This window comes from Paroedura picta, chromosome 3 (assembly GCF_049243985.1).
Source record: "Paroedura picta isolate Pp20150507F chromosome 3, Ppicta_v3.0, whole genome shotgun sequence".
Classification (NCBI taxonomy): Eukaryota; Metazoa; Chordata; class Lepidosauria; order Squamata; family Gekkonidae; genus Paroedura; species Paroedura picta.
Genome location: NC_135371.1, coordinates 94,474,615 through 94,492,237, shown reverse-complemented (window position 1 = coordinate 94,492,237; position 17,623 = coordinate 94,474,615). Strand labels below are relative to the sequence as shown.

General features: G+C 42.1%; 1 long non-coding RNA gene across 1 annotated transcript; it reads right to left on the bottom strand.

Moving 5' to 3' along the window:
• Positions 1-3,568: 3,568 nt before the first annotated feature.
• On the bottom strand, positions 3,569-7,219 carry LOC143831265 (uncharacterized). The gene is made up of 5 exons (XR_013228775.1): positions 7,105-7,219; positions 6,972-7,001; positions 6,577-6,606; positions 5,230-5,376; positions 3,569-4,068 (listed from the first exon to the last, which is right to left on the bottom strand). It is a non-coding gene; the product is annotated as an uncharacterized LOC143831265 (long non-coding RNA).
• Positions 7,220-17,623: the final 10,404 nt, after the last annotated feature.

Sequence of the window (17,623 nt, the reverse complement as noted above, 5' to 3'; positions counted from 1 at the left end):
TAGCCTGTCAGGATCAGTCCCTGCTCCCTGCCATGATTAATGTTCAGTGAACCTGTCTGACTCCATCTTGTTTGCTGTGTCTGTGCTGTGCCTTTGCTGGAACGTTCCCATGTAACCAAAACGTTCCCATGTAACCAAAACCCCTGCTTGTAGTTTTGCCTTTGATTCCCCATTGCTTTGATCCTTGCATTTTCACACTGCATATTCCCCCTACTGTGAAACAATGTTACCCCGGTTCCTGTAAACAGCTTATCAGCTAGTCTGAGGCGCCGGCCTGACCAAGGCTGCGCTAACTTTAACACCTTGGCAGAAAGCCTGGGATGACACCTGGGTGAGGGGTTCCCCCCCTCCCTTGGGAATGCTCAAGTTTTGGGCGGGAGAAAAGTATTGATAAGTGCCTGCTGTTCTTATATCGAACAGATTTGACTTCGAACGTTATGGTGTTCTGATCTCCTGCCAATTAAAGCTTTCTTCTTATAGAAGTTTTGGTTGTGAGTTTTGTCAGCACTTGACATAGCCAAGTTTTTGTCTATGGTGATGACCCACAGGTTAAAGAGGTAGATGTCACTGGTTTTGAATTTTTGTGTTTGCTGCTCCCTTGCCTGCTGTAATTTTCCTTACAGCTTTTCTGACTTGTATTGCAGAACTGATTTGTATATTGTTTTGTATTGTGGATGCTATTAAAGATTTTTGTATTGTATTGTATATGTAGTAGTAGCTGCACAATAAGGTAAGGTCTAGAAAGTGGAGCTCTATGCATTTTAAGCAACAATAACCCCACTGCTGGGATTTGCAACACAAATATATAAGAAGAAATTACATTAAGGAGTTACACCCTGAATCACCAGGGCTATTTGCCTTCTCTGGAGGTGCTAGGGCATCATTTAAGGATTAGACTTTGTAGCTTATCAGTTTATTTATTTAGATTTTTATACCACCTTTCCATATGTATCTCTGGGCGGTTTACATAGAACGTCACAGGGTAATTACATGGAATATTGTAACAAATATAACAAATACTTTTAGGATCTTCGGTATACTACTGCTAGGACTACTATATGTATTGATTCTGTGCTATGATTCTGCTATAAGATCACATCAAAGTCCCTGTGGCATTTTTGGCCTCTAAACATGCCCTGCTTGTATTCATGAGGTACCTGGGCAGAAGCTTATAATGAGATAAAAACTGCTGAAATGGTAAGAGAAGGTTTTAGTGGCTGTTTGGGAATGGCCATACTAGCCACCTGTCCAGTTATAAAGGTCAAGAATGCCTTGCTCATAGATGATGACATATTTCCAGCTGTGCTATCATTTGCATGTAAAGCAATAATGTAGTATGTGGTAGTGCGCAAATCAGCGAAGGAGAGTGGGGCCAGAGTGCTCCGCAGAAGCCAAACCGTGTCCTGGGATGGGTGACCCCTGGAGATGTGCCAGGCAGGTGTGCAGGAGCCAAACAGTCCCTGGCAGCCAGTATGGCCCCAACCAGCAGTCCCTTGCCAGTAAGAGCAGCAGCCGTTTCGCCTCACCCTGTCTGATTGCATCAATGGAGAAATTCCAGGTGGGAAGGAAGCAGTTACTCCCTGAGTAGGACATATTATACAAAAGGAAAAAAAGACAGTCTGCTCTTGTCAGCGGTTGCTGGGCAGATCCCTTAGACTGTGTTTATCCTATTGTCGGAATACCCCTACTCAGGGTCGATCACCTCCTGATTTCAGAAATGAGTCATCAGTGGTCATGGGATACATTTTATTATATGGATAGAAAATATGGAAAAGAAGATAGATGTTTCCTTTTTATTTGAAAGGGAAAGCATTTAATCATGATTCTTCACTTGTAATATGAATTTACACTTTATGAAAATGACGTCAAAATGTTACATGTAAATGAATGAGAACTTTGCCCCAGCATTGGCATAGCAGGTATGGGAACTCTGCTGGTTAAGTGTACAAAGTAGTTTACTGGTGCTGGTGTAGCAAGAAGAAGAAGTGTGTGTCTACTTGAGCCCAGTGATATCCTTTTGCAGCTGGATTTTCCTGCCCAAAACAGGAATATCTACTTCATAAGTGCACTGAAGGTGCATTATCCACCGTGCGTGGAATGGGCAACAGTCACTAACATCGATCTGAGATTATCATTAGAAGATAATCTGATTTCAAACCTTTCCCCCATAATTATCAATAATATATATGCCAGTATATGAAACTTAGTGTGGGTTACAAAAATCAATGCTCGGTGGCAGAGGTACAGAGAGAGTTAAACCAGAACAAACCACAGTGAACTAGAACAGGGGTGGCCAAACTGTGGCTCTCCAAATGTACATGAACTATAATTCCCATGAGCCCCTGCCAGCATGTGTCCATTGACACCTGGAGAGCCACAGTTTGGCCACCACTGAAGTAGAATATTTACAATAGATTGTCATCAATGATTTCTAATAATCTTTACACCACTCCAGCGGAGCGGTATAAATAAAAGGCTAAGGGCTAAAGGGGGGAGAGGGGGCGGACCTTGTCCGTGATAAAAACTCAGAGGGGCGAATCTGGAGATGTGAAGCGGCTCCTGATTCACCCGTCGGAGTGGCACTCAAGGGCCAAGTGGCCAATTGGGAGCCACGCCCATTAGCTACTTGGCCTGTCCTTGGATGAGTGCTCCGGAGAGTCGGCCGTCTCCAGAGTCAGCTGTCCTCGCCTCTGCGCTCCTGGCAAGGTAAGTCCTGGCCACCAGGAAAGAAGCAGGACCGCTGCATCAAAGACACGGCGGCCCTGCTTCTTTCCCTACGCCCAGCTATGGGACTTCCCCAGAGAGGAGCTGCCGCCAATCCAACATGCCCGCCGCATCCACACGGTGGGCTCCCTCTTTAGGGGCCACTAATATGGCCGCCTCGCCCCACTAGGCGGCGGGCGCCTGTGCGTCTGCCGCCAGTGCAGCCCTTCATGCCGCACTGCCGCCCGTCGCTTTGGCGGCCCACCCACCGTTCTCCCTGGCCCTCCGACAGCCCGCACCACCCCCCAGAGAGGGGCCTCGCTGCAACCCACCAGCTCCGGAGCGTCAATGCCGCACTCCTGCTCGGCCGCCGCGCCCCTGCTCTGCTGCCGCTGCTGACAAGGCACCCGCCCGTGCAGCCTTCCCCCCCCCCAAATATGCCCATTTTTATAAATGGGCTTTGTTTCTAGTATATCATAACTATCAAGCTGCATATTTGTACACAAAGGTTTATTCAAATTCACAATGCTACAATTTCAATTTATCTTTGTCCTGTCAGATGCCATATAAATAATGCGTAATCTATAAATAAATAAATTAATTAAGTTATGATTAAAACACAGAACAGGCATGTTATATAATTTTAAACCCTCATTCATTCCACCCCAACCATCACATTTTTAACATTAATGTCATAGCCATGATCCACAGGAGGACAATTAAGAGAGGCATGTGCTAGAAAAATCCTTCCTCACGCCTCTACCTAGTAGAGAATGAAGGCATCCTTAAAGCAAGAGAGTGTTATTAAGGGGTTGAAGTGGTTGGAGACGAATGAGGACCTCCAAGACACAATAGGCCAGACAAACCTCTCTCTAAATATCCCATCTGAAATAAGTGCAGCCATGGGGGCTGTTTCATTAAAGGCCATACAGAACTAAGTTCAACACGAAGTGATTTGAACAGTAAGATCATGCTCTTTATCATGAACACAAATAAATAATTATTTTATAAATATTATAATATATAAATAAATATACACATATTTTAAAATGGCAAATAGTTTCATGTACACAGTTTTAAATAGATTGAGCTGTTCCTCTTGACAGGAAGCATAACTTTTCACATAGCTTATACCTGCAAGTAAACATGCAGATAATCACAATCTTCACATATTGTGTTTGGCATACATTAGAGAGTGTGATTTCATTTTTAAACCTATTAGCATCCCCGTGTCTTCGGCAGGGTACCAACAGGGCAAGTTGTCTGTCTGAGGTCTACAAAAGTGGGCAAGACTTGCAGGAGGAATACACCAAGATTGTCTCTGAGATTCCGGTTGCTTTGTTCTTTAGTGCTGCAGTTCTGGTCCTGTTTGTTTTGTTCAAGAGAAAGTTTATGTTGAAAATTACATTCAAAGCCTAAGCCCAGACCCTATCTATCTGCTTAGACCAGGGGCCTCCAACACGTGCATGCAATTCTGCCCAGTGACCCCTTTCCTGATATCCTCAAAATCTTTTTATAAAGTGGGTGATTCTGGGTGGGGCTTCTGCTCAGCAGGGCTTCTGACTGGCGACTGGACTGGCTGTACAGTTATTTTAAAACATTGTTTCAGAAAGAGCTGCCACCACTCCACACGGTTCCTCATGTTGAGACTGCCTATGATAGAACAGATTCAGAACACCAAATTGGATCAATGGCATCTGGATGGACTATTGTAACTCTGGATGCTATGAGTCTGCAAAAAACGATGGGTGTCATAACTGAGAGGCAGAGGGGCAAATGTTTGACAAATATGGAGACTGACTGGCCCAAAAGTCGACAGCTGAGCTAGGAAAGACCTCATCCAGTTGGAAGAGCTACTTTTACAACAAAACCCAGGAACCTGAGGTTCAGATTGTCTACTGCCTTCCTTGGTACACACAGGAGGAGACCTGAAAAGGAGCTGTCCCATGTGTATATAACAGTAGGAAGTTGTGCTGAAGGACAAGCATCCATGCACCTGTCTGCATACTTCTAGTGAGGCAGGATTGGGGAGTTCAGGAACGTTAAGTTTTTACTGGCTTAGTAACCTTTCCCATATTTTAGTTCTTTTTTTAGACTGCATTCTGGTTCACTCAAGGGTGTTGTGATAATAGACATAATGTTGATTTTTCGTTAACAGATCTATACAGCAACCCCTGGGAGGCTGAACCCCTTGGTGGTGACTGGGAGCAGGGAAAATCACAGAGACAGTGGTGGTGGCAGGACTGTCCAAATGCGAACTCCTGATCCTGCCTAACTGAGAAGCTGGGGAGAAAAAGATTGACTTTCTACCACAACCTCCGTTCAGGGATGTGTTTCACCTGCCTGCTTGATGGCCATTTGTCAGAGAGGGGTGAGAGAAGCCTGCTGGGCCCTGGGGAGAAATGTTACAGGGCCGATTTACTAATGCTAACCTTACCACTGTTGTTCAAGTTGTCTGTAAAACTATCAGTGAAACTCAAAATATAGATTATGCTATTATGGAAATTCACAGAAAAACAGACTTACATCCTCTGTAGGCCAGGTTTCAGCCAGAGATTGAAGGCGATAGAGTATGTTGTTGTAGTCTGTGGTTACATTTTCCTGAGTAATCTTCACAGATGACTGATTCAACAATTTGATATATGTGTTCAAGATAAATCTTGTACATGCTTCCTGGAATGAGAGCATTATGTAGTTATAAATGTAGTTACATTTTGTCCATATCAGTAAGCATACCATTTCTATGCACTGCTTCACAGGTATGGAATTTAGAGACCACTATTCTACAAGGCAGGACCTAATCTGTTATTCCTGCATAGCTTCCTATCATTTCCACTTGTAGGTGGAGCATGTGTGTCTATGGCTGTCACAAATCATGTTTGTTCTTTCTCGCATGTCCAGATTTGGAGCATGCTTAGTGTATAGAGAAGATACCTAATCATAGGGCATCCCAGTGGAATTCTAAATCTGGGCCCACATGAAGGAACAAACATGAATTGTGACAGCAGTATATTTATTGCATTTCTACCACTCCTGTTATGTTTCAATGTACTGCCACACTTAAAAAATATATGATTAGCAAAGATGTCAACACAGTAGAAGTGCATGCTATGCAAAGTGATGCCTCTGTCATTTTTATTTATTAATTTAACCAAATGTATACCCTGCCTTTCTGCCCTCATAAGGGCAACCAAGGTAGACACCTAATTAAAAACATACCTAATGAAGATTTATTAAAAAAAACATTAAAAGCAACAAAACACATAATTAAACCAATTCAAACTAATTGAAGTTTTGGAACAGTTTTCGGGAACAGCCTCATATAACATTGCATCTAATCTAGACTTATCCAGGTCATGTACCATATTGGTCAGATAATTTGTGCTCAGCACAAGCTGCAGCTGGCTAACTAGTAGAGAAAAGGCATTCCTCACAGCAGCTGCCAGCTGCTATCCAGCAGTAAGTCTGGATTCAAGAAGACTCCAAGACTTTTCCCTGTTTCTTACAGAATGGATAGCTATTGAAATCTCTTATTCATATCTAAAAGGTAAAATGGTTGCTTTGATATTCTAACATCTGTCCTGTTCAGGACATTGACATTTCAATGAAATTGATGAGCATAAGTGTGGCTTGGTTCATGTCCAACGTATTTGAAGAGTGTCCATTATTTTCATAAATAACTCCATCTTTCAGAATAGTACAAATTGGGGGGAAGTGATGGATATCTGTTGTTTCAAGAATACCTAAACCCCAACCACTTTCCTATCATTTCTACTCACTGCTCATCAGCAGAAACAACTGTTCCCATGGCAGCCCAAACATGATCTGAAATTTAATATTTTTTGTCAGAGAAGTGAAATTTCAAGTTCTTACCTCTAGGTTTACTGGAATATCTAGCCGTATCTGAAAATAGCAAATGATAAAATGGAAATTAACACTTAAAAGAAAAAATAGGAGTCCCACTTGATTTATTGATCACTGCAAGCCTTATTTTGTAAATATATCTAGATTGTGGATTCTGGTATCCCAAGAAGCACATTAGTTTAGAAGGGCCCAGTCCTGAACAGAGAAGGGTAATTCATCTAATACCACCCCCCTCCCAATGCCATTTTGAATGATTATCTGACTATTTCATACAGATTCAATTGGATTACTGAATATTGTAGCTGGAAGAGATCTACTCCTGTGTATAAATCTGATTTCCTTCATTCCTTCCATTCTATCACTATTTTGCTTCCTTCGGAAAAGCAGACATGTAAGTTTCTTACCTCTTCTGAGTTTTGTAGATGACTGTGAAGCTGTAATGAACAAAATATAGAAGAAAATTTTGAAAATGGAACATTTACAAGATTTTAAAACTGAAACAAATATAGATTACTTCTTTCTGCAATTGTAGTGTACCTCTTTTTCAATTTCACAAAAATTCTTCTGAATTTCACAAACACTTGATTGTATTTCTAGATTGCATATTAGTTTACAACTAGCATAAGCTCCAATGCACAGGAAAATCAAATAGTTGTATAGCATTGTGGCAGTACAAAATACTTCAGGTTTCTGAGATGTTCTGAGTAGAACCTTGATGTGCTTATATACACATTTGATGCTAAAGGAAATGATTAATATCTCACCACAAACTCAGACAGACCCAATGGAGGTGAGGCGGGAAATTACCTTGTACAGTGGAATCTCCAAGAATTTTTCTGATATTGAACTGTGAGTAGTTTGAAATGCAAATATTTTTAAGGGATATTTATGCATATATGGGTACAGTCCAGAGAAAAGTAGAGTATCTACAGATACCATTGATTTTGGTGGGAAGGTTATATTTTTTCCCAAATCTCCACCAACCCTGAGAATCACAAGGGACCAAATGTGGAGTCTCTCTAACTGATGCCAATATGTCTTAGACCAAATGGTTTTTCCTTTTGACAAGGCCCTTACACAGTTGATTCATAGGCACAGGAAATAGGATTGTTAATCATGATTATGTCTTGTCTCTTACTGGGCAGTTGTAAACCTACTTTTTATACAGAAATGTGTTTTATGGGTACCCGGTGTATTATAACTATCTTTTATTTATTATTATTTATAAGTTATTAGATTTGTATACTGCCCTCCCACAAGCAGCTCAGGAATAGCATGCTGGAACACTTTGAAAGCTATTTAGCGACACATTTGATTTTCTGTCTGTGGCCACTTTGAATTTACCCTTGTTTGATTGGTCTGGGATCTATTTCTTCCTAAACTTACATTGTATTGGGCTGCATGCCAATTTAAGAACAAGGACGCTTGTGTTTGAGTAGTTTGTGAGTCCACAAATGCATAAGGCAATGAGTAGGCAAAGGCAGACAAAATGCTGACTGACTGACTGACAAAATGCTGACATTTGACATAGACAAAAATGGATACTTTATGGGAAATTCCCATATGGGAACCTATGCAAAAGATCAATCAATTTCAGGTACCAATTTAGAGTTAGGTCAATAGTATCCTGGTTGCAAGTTAGAGTAGCATCCAATCAGGATTTTAGGTGAAAAAAAACCAGCATCAGTGTGACCCTTCTTAGCAATAGGTTATGTTCTCATAATACCAAGTAACAATAGCAGGGAAGAAGACACCTTCTCTACAAGCAAAGCCAGGCTGCTGAACCTCAAGGATTCAGGTGCAGCCTTTAAGGGCAATCCAGTTTCGCTACTTGTTGAGGACATACTTTAGTTAAGACTACAATTTGAGGCTTACTCAAAGTAAGCAGCTATTCATCCTCTTGACTTTTTTATATTTGTTGGGGGGAGGCTGGATGGGAGAGCCTGTGATGATGGAGCATGGATTAAACAGGCCACCATGCAAGTTTACCAGTAGCTGCTGCATTTCCCACCCTCGGCTTATATGCAAGTCAATAAGTTTGCCCAGATTTTGTGGTTAAATCAGGTGCCTCGGCTTATATGTGGGTCGGCTTATATGCGAGTATATAGGGTACTCCCTCTTTTCCTCCTTTATTTTCTTAGTAAGTCATATGTGTGCGTGTGTTTCAGTGTGATTTCGTGTATTTGTTCTCTCTCTTTAATTCCCCATAATAAAAAGCCTTCTAGTTCAACATCTATTTGAGTTTCTCTAAGGGAATAATCCCCCCCAAATTGGTGGAGATCCCAAGTTCTTGCTACATCTCCTTACACTAATTCCCTTACGCTAATGGAGCACTGTAATGCTAGCATGACAATCCCACAGGGGACATCGTGATGTCATGACAGTTTTTTCCAACATGTGAGGTAGTGGTGGTTAAGGGCATAGCAAGGGCAGAACTAGAGTTTGTTTTGTAAGCTTTCTATATTTTGTTCTGCCCTTTATGCTGTCTGAACCAACAACAACCTTTATTGGCATAAAAAATAAGACAAATCAGAATACAGTGTTTGGTTCTTAAGTTCACGCAGTTTAATTGCCATTTGTAAGAATTTAGCCACTTTATCAATTGTATCTGGATCCTGATTGGAAAGAAGGAACGGTACCTTGCATTTTTCAGAGTAGCCAATACATTTAACTAGAAGTGAGTCTAGAACTTTAGCCCAAATGGCATTGTATATGGGGCAGTAAAAAAAAGACATGCTGTATGGTTTCTATAGAACCTTGTTTACATGGGCAGTGCCTCTGTGTGTAAGGAGTCTTCTGAAATCTCCCTGCCATAACTGCTGATGGAAGGATGTTAAGCCTGGCAAGCATAAAAGCCCTGCATTGTTGGGGAATAACAAGGTGAGAGAAATAAAATGCTAATTTATCAGATGGTGGAGAGATGCCTAGAAAAAGTGGAGAGCACGTTTTGCTAGCTGCTTCATTCAGCATTTGAAATTCAATATCTAATATTCTGTGTTTTATAGTTTTATATATCAACTAGAGGCAAAGCCTGTTGTATCCAGGAATACAACTGGCGCCAGACCTTGTCAGTGGTAAGACGAAGGGGAAGAGTTGTCCAGTCTGTAAGGGCATGGGGGTTGAATGTGTGTTGTGTGGGAGGTTGTGGTGGCATGGTAACAAATGAGGATATGGGTGTGGAGATATGGGTGTCAAGAACCTGTGGTGTGGAATGTTCGTTGAGTGTGGGAGAAGACTGACCTTTGGGAATTGCGGCATAGTGGTTACAGATGAGCTTTCCAGAGCCATGTCTTCAGATATGTGAAGGGGAAATCAGACTGGAGACTCTTCTTAGGGGGAAATTGCATGGCAACCAATCCCTCACAGGTCTGTATTCAATATCATTTACCTTCTTGTCCCCCCTGCCCTAATACACATGGTGTCTACCCTGCTTCTTCTGTCTCCATTTTTTTTACTGTTGATAAAATGTTATGTGGCCAAATGCTTCTTTTACAGCTGCTCAGAAGAAGAAGAGCTGGATTTTTGTACCCTGCTGTTTACTACCCAAAGGAGTCTCAAAGTGGTTTACAAACCACTTTTTACAAACCACTTTTCCCTTCGTCTCCTCATAATAGACAACCTGTGAGGGATGTGGGGCTGTGAGAGGTCTGAGAAAACTGGGAATGGGCTGCAGTGACCCAACAGGCTTCAGGTGTCTCAAAGCAGTTTCCAATCAGCTTCCCTTCCTCTCCGCATAGCAGACTCTCCGTGAGGGTGGTGGGGTAGAGAGCCTCACTTGGAAGATGGCAACCATAAGAGGGGGTCCCTCTGTGCACAGCAGTCTTGACCTTAGTCAGGTTTATGCACACCTAGGTAGTGTGAAATTCCAGAAGATGAATCTACACCAATCTGGCAACCTTATCTCTTCTCTGCAATGTTTTCTTGACCTAAAATATGTCAGGTGGGTTCTAGGTAGCTGTGGGGGCATTACACACTTTGAGGCCCCACTTTAACACTTCAAAGAATATGTTCAGACCAGGGGTAGCCAACCTCCAGGTGGGGCCTGGAATTGCTGCTCATCTCCGGACTATACAGACCAGCTCTGCAGGCAAAAAGGGCTACTTTGGAGGGGTGACTGGGTAGCATTGTATCCCCATGAGGTTTAGGGAAGCCAGCCTCCAAGTGGGGTCTGAGAATCCCCTGGAAGTACAGCTCATCTCTAGGCAGTTAGGCTGAAGGGAAAGCTCTCCCCCCTCTCATGCACCCCTTCAAAAGGAATGCACATGGCCCCAGAATCCACTTGGTTGCTTGGCTGGTGATTTTGCCCTTCTGAAGCCTGAGATCTACTGCTTGCAACTGCAATCCCTGTTGTTGTCTGCAAAGCCAAGTTGTGGCCTAATAAAGGTGGATCACCTAGTTTCCCCCAAAGTCTCATTGTCTACTTACCTGTAAAACTAAATACACTTCAAACTCTGGGCCACTTTTGTCTTTGAGTTCATAGGAGTTTTTATTTACCAGGTCAAGCTTATAAACAGTCACTTTAGAGAAGGGGCTTTTCTGCGGCCTCCCTGTCAGCCAACTGTTTGGCAGAAGGGGAAAGCCCCCCCCCCCTCAAAAGGAATGCCCTGAGGCTCCCCTGTGTTGCTCTTGGAAAGGCCTCCTTCCCTCAGTCAGGGCCTGTCAGAGGCTCCTTCACAGCAGGCCTGAAGGGGGGGGAAGGCGAGGGCGAGGGAGCGCACTCTGCAGCCTCCTGCCAGCTCTGTCAGGGTTCTGAGGCAATTTGCAGTTGGACTTGACAGTAACCTTTTATCTATGTTCAGATCAGCCAACATGTTCCATAGCAAGTCTCTGGGGATGGGATCAAATGCTCCCTTAAGATCCAAGAAAGCAACAAAAAATTGGCTCTGTTTTTACTGCTATATTTATTAACTAAGTGGGTCAGGGTGACATAATGGTTTAGGGTGGACTTTCCTGCACAAAACCCCATTTGTTCAGGGCCAAGGATCTTATTTTCAGAGATCCATTTGAGAAGGTTATTTAATAGCTGTTTGGCATAGAGTTTTCCCATGACAGAAAGGAGACTGATTAGTCTATAGTTTTCTGGTAGAGTAGTCTCCCTTCTTAAAAATAGGGACTACAAGTGCATTTGTCCATGGTTTTGGCACAATGCCAGATTTATTAATCATAGTGCATATGGCAGCCAAAGGTGGAACCCACCAATCAGGGTGGGTCTTCAGTAATTCAGGAGGTATTACCTCAGGGCCAGGTGCCTTCCCAGACTTTAATTGGCTTATTAGTACTAAGATTTCCTTAGGTGATACTGGTGGTTATTCTGGGGCATCTGTTACAAATGGTTCTGTGGTCTCTTTCATATTTGTCCTCTCTTCACAGAGAAGGTTCAAAAAGTATTTGTACCAAATTTCAGAAGGGATTGTTGTTATTAATGGAGGTTTACTACTAAAGGCGTTTGAAATTATTGCCCAAAACTGCCCAGTTTTGTTATCCATTGTGGCCCAGATTAATTGCTTCTATTGTTTTTCAGTGGAGTTCTGAATTTTTTTGTTACTATATTTTTCAGTTGTTTATTTAATTGAAAAAATTCAGGAGGTAAGGAAGATGTCATGGAGCAGCTATATTGGTGGTAAATAATACGTAATCTGGATTTTAAATCACGGCATTCCCTGTCGAACCAACATCTGTGCTGGCTGAACCTGAAGCTGCTATAACAGATGGTGATTTTAAAAAAATACATGTGTTGAACTCAATAGAGATACAAAATAAACACCCCACCCCCCCACACACACACACCATTATATCTGTATTCAGCATACAGGACAAAGGTTTATAGACTATTAACCTTTGCAAGGAGAAGTCCATTTCCAGGCACCTATGGAAGCAGCTTGGTTGGGATTCTGCCATCTTTGTTGGTGAGTACCAGTAATTCTATTCTAAACATTGCTACCACTGGCCAAATGTTCGTGACCTTGTTTGCTTTGTAGAATCACAGTTTGGTGACATCAGGTACCACAAACAGGAACTGTTAACTGTGTTCCATTTAGCTCTGCAGAACAGGAGACTACCATCTCTATGACTTCATTCTGTTTGCCAGCAAGTGAAACTGAAATTATGGGCAAGCCCAGAGGGCAGAGGAAATACTCAATGAGGCATGAGTAATGGAAGAAACCCTCAGTAATACTGAGATTTGAATCAATCACTTGCTACCATCTATGGAGTGGCTCTTTTGCAACTGCTGACATTTGCATGTCCCTGCCCTGTTTTGACTATAAGTAGGGAGCCCTACAACACCTGCAGAGGCAAGGATGCTTATTTTATGTATTAATAATGCTCTCTAATATTGAGCAAAGCTGCTTACAGCCAGTAAAATAAGAATAAAAACCAGAATTATATTTTAAGCGAACTGAAATCTTTACAATATGAAGGATAGAACTACATGAGTACAATTCAACATAAGCAGGAATTTGTTGTTGTTAGGTGCGAAGTCGTGTCTGACCCATAGCGACCCCATGGACAATGATCCTCTAGGCCTTCCTGTCCTCTACCATTCGCCGGAGTCCATTTAAGTTTGCACCTACTGTTTCAGTGACTCCATCCAGCCACCTCATTCTCTGTCTTCCCCTTCTTCTTTTGCCCTCGATCGCTCCCAGCATTAGGCTCTTCTCCAGGGAGTCCTTCCTTCTCATGAGGTGGCCAAAGTATTTGAGTTTCATCTTCAGGATCTGGCCTTCTAAGGAGCACTCAGGGCTGATCTCCTCTAGGACTGACCGGTTTGTTCGCCTTGCAGTCCAAGGGACTCGCAAAAGTCTTCTCCAGCACCAGAGTTCAAAAGCCTCAATTCTTTGATGCTCAGCCTTCCTTATAGTTCAACTCTTGTATAGTTCTTCTGTATTATTTTGCCACTTTTTAAAATCTCTTTTGCTTCTGTTAGGTCCCTACCATTTTGGTCCTTTATCTTATCCATCTTTGCATGAAATGTTCTCTTCATATCTCCAATTTTTTTGAAGAAATCTCCCTATTCTATTGTTTTCTTCTGTTTGTTTGCACTGTTCATTTAAGTAGGCATTCTTAACTCTTCTAGTTGGGTGCATTTTATCTTGCATTTCACTTCTCTTCTCTCCTCAGCTATTTGGAAACCTTCCTCAGACAGCCATTTTGCTTTCTTTCATTTCTTTTTCTTTGGGATGGTTTTAGTTGCTACCTCTTGTACAATGTTGTGAACCTCTGTCCATAGTTCTTCAGGCACTCTGTCTATCAGATCTAATTCCTTAAATCTATTTTTCACCTCTACTGTATATTCGTTAGGGATATGATTTAGTTCATACCTGAGTGGCCTAGTGCTTTTCCCTACTTTCTTCAATTTGAGCCTAAATTTTGCAACAAGAAGCTGATGATATGAACCACAATCGGTTCCTGGTCTTGTTTGTACTGACTTACAGAACTTCTCCATCTTTGGCTGCAGATCATACAGTCAATCTGATTTCTGTGTTGTCCATGTGTAGAGTCGTCTCTTGGGTTGTTGGGAAAGAGTGTTTGCTATGACCATTGTATTCTCTTGACAAAATTCTACCAGCCTGTGCCCTGCTTCATTTTGTACTCCAAGGTCAAACTTGCCTGTTATCCTGGTAATCTTTTGGCTCCTACTTTAGCATTCCAATCCCCCATGATGATAAGCACATCATTTTTTGGTGTTGCTTCTAGAAGGTGTTGTAGGGCTTCATAGAACTGGTCAACTTCATCCTCTTCAGCAACAGTGGTTAGGGCATAGACCTGGATTACTGTGATGTTGAATGGTTTGCCTTGGATTCGAACTGAGATCATTCTGTCATTTTGGGGATTGTATCCCAATACTGCTTTCCCTATTCTTTCATTGATTATGAAGACTATTCCATTTCTCCTGAGTGATTCTTGCCCACAGTAGTATACCTGATGGTCATCTGAATTAAATTCACCCATTCCTGTCCATTTTAGATCATTAATTCCAAAAATGTCGATAAGCAGGAGTAGAAATCAGAAAACATTAAAAATGGCCACAAAAAATAGAAAATTGCAAACATGAGGCATTTAAGGGATAGATCCCTTAAATGTCTTATCCACTCCAAACCACAAAGTTGTACTTGGAGTGAAGTTTGAATCTGAGGCTCAGTCTCTTTAAATGCCTCAGAGTCAAAATTCAGTTTTAAATGCCTCCTTGGAGTGAAGTCTGAGTCTCCTATAAATGCTGCTTGTAACTTCACAGCTTGGAGTGAAGAAGAATGCCTTAAGGAGTTCTAAAATGTGAAAGATAATTCAGTGATTATTAGAAAGCTAGGGTTATATTCTTTAGAAAGGCATTATGTTGTTTTACACTGTGGAATACTCTACTGATTGTTTCCTCAAGCATGTAAGGTGTTGTTGATGAAATTTAAGAATAAGGAAGTTAATGGAAAGCATAAACAGGCAGGATGATTCAAGAAGAGTGATTTATTGTGGAAAGTAAACATTACATCCTAGATTGTATACAAGCAGAAGTGAACATTGTGTGCTAGAGAAGGGAAAGGAGGTATAAAAGCAGAATATTTTGTATGGGCATTTTGGTGGCTGGATATGAACTACGTAATGATCAATTACTAGCTTCAAAATGGAATGTTTGTTCAAAGCAAAGAACAGCACTATTAATCAGATGATCTGGGTCTTGAACCAGGCACTTTGTGTTCAGAAGATAGGATCTACTCTTGGCCTCCAAAGAAAAACAAGGAACATGCTCATCAGCTTTCATAGCTGACAGGGGCCTCTGGATTGGCTAGGCCAAGTATATATACTAGGAACATGACTCTTTATCATTGTCTAGTTTAATTGATGTATTTTGAATTTATTATTGAGTACTAAAAGAACTTGCAGTTGTAATCTCTGAACCTCTGTCCATTATTTTTGACACATATTGGAGAACAGATGAGGTGCCAGATGATTGGACGTGGGCAAATGTTGTCCCCATCTTCAAGAAAGGGAAAAAAGAGGACCCGGGTAACTATCGACCTGTCAGCTTGACATTTTTAGCTGGCAAAATTTTGGAACAAATCATCAAACAGTCGATCCTTGAGCAGCTGGAACAGAGAGCTGTGATTTCTAAGATTCAGCATGGGTTTCGCAAGAACAAATAATGTCACACCAACCTTATCTCTTTTTTTTGAGAAAGTGACTACCTTTCTGTAACAGGGGAATGCTGTGGATATAGTTTATCTGGATTTCAGTAGAGTGTTTGATAAGGTTCCACATGATATTCTTGTTGACAAGTTGGTAAAATGCAGTATGGATCCTAATTCTGTCAGGTGGATCAATAACTGGTTGACAGATCTTACCCAAAGGGTACTTGTTAATGGTTCAGCTTCCTCTTGGAGAAGAGTGACAAGTGGAGCTCCCCGGGGATCTGTCCTGGGGCCTGTGTTGTTCAACATATTTATAAATTATTTGGATGAGGGTTAAGTGGGGATACTTATTAAATTTGCACACGATACTAAACTGGGAGGGGTAGCAAACACAACCGAAGACCGAATCAGAATACAGGATGATCTTAATAGGCTCAAGAAGTGGGCTAAACTGAATAAAATGAATTTCAATAGGGACAAATGTAAAGTTCTACATTTAGGTAGGAAAAACCAAATACACCAATATATGATGGAGGAGAATTGTCTTGGTAGTAGCATGTGCAAAAAGGATCTAGGAGTCTTAGTAGACCATACATTGAACATGTCAACAGTGTGACTCAGTGGCTAAAAAGGCAAATGGGATTTTGGGCTGTATCAAATGGAGTATCGTTTCCAGATCATGGGAGGTGATGGTACAGCTTTACTCTGCTCTGGTTCGGCCTCACTTGGAGTACTGTGTTCAGTTTTGGGCACCCCAGTTGAAGAGGGATGTAGACAAACTGGAGCATGTCCAGAGGAGGGCAACAAGGATGGTGAGGGGTTTGGAGACCAAGACGTATGAAGCAAGATTGGGGGAGCTTTGTCTGTTTAGCCTGGAAAGGAGATGACTGAGAGGGGATTTGATAACCATCTTCAAGTATTTAAAAGGCTGCAATATAGAGTAGCGATCCCCAACCTGTGGGCTACGGACCACATGTGGTCCGTCGACTAATTGGGGGTGGGCCACGAAGGACGCCTTCTCCCCCCCCGGCCCTTTACTTAATCCCCCCTGGCCCTTTACAACACACTTCGGGTGTCATTGTCTCCCATCACTCCCAGACAGAGAAACAAGCTCAGGTTCCCATTGATTTGTCATTGTCATGAGTTAAAATGTCCATGAAAATGTGGCGTGTCTGTATCTTATTTTGAAGGGATGTTTAAACATTACCATAGCGATCAGAGAGCGTTAGGGCAGTGGTTGAGAGTAGAGGAGTAAACTACCCCCCCCCACCGGGCCTCAGTAAAATTGTCAAATTGTCAAGCATTGAGTGGTCCCCGGTGATACAAAGGTTGGGGACCGCTGATATAGAGGATGGAGCAGAGTTGTTCTCTCTTGCCCTGGAGGGATGGACCCGAACCAATGGGATGAAATTAATTCAAAAGAAATTCCATCTAAACATCAGGAAGAAGTTCCTGACAGAGCAGTTTCTCAGCTCAGGCTTCCTCAGGAGGTGGTAGATTCTCCATCTTTGGAAATTTTAAAACAGAGGCTGGATATCCATCTGATGGAGAGGCTGATTCTGTGAAGGCTTAAGGGGGTGGCAAGTTACATTGGATGAGCGATAGGGTGTCGTGTGTCCTGCATAGTGCAGGGGGTTAGACTAGATGACCCATTAGGTCCCTTCCAACTCTATTATTCTATGATTCTATGATTGGACTTATATACCACCCTCCCAGCCAGCCGACTCAGGGCAGTTTCTCAACAATAAAATACAATTTAAACCAAACCAGAAAAAAAATTAAAATAAACAACCCCAACCAACCCCCCCCCACCATGCAATGATTGGAAATGTACCTACCACCAAAGGTGGGGTGGGTTGGGAGGGGGAGCCCGATGGATGTTCGGCCACCCAGCCTCAACAAAATGCCTGGTGGAAGAACTCTGTTTTGCAGTTCCT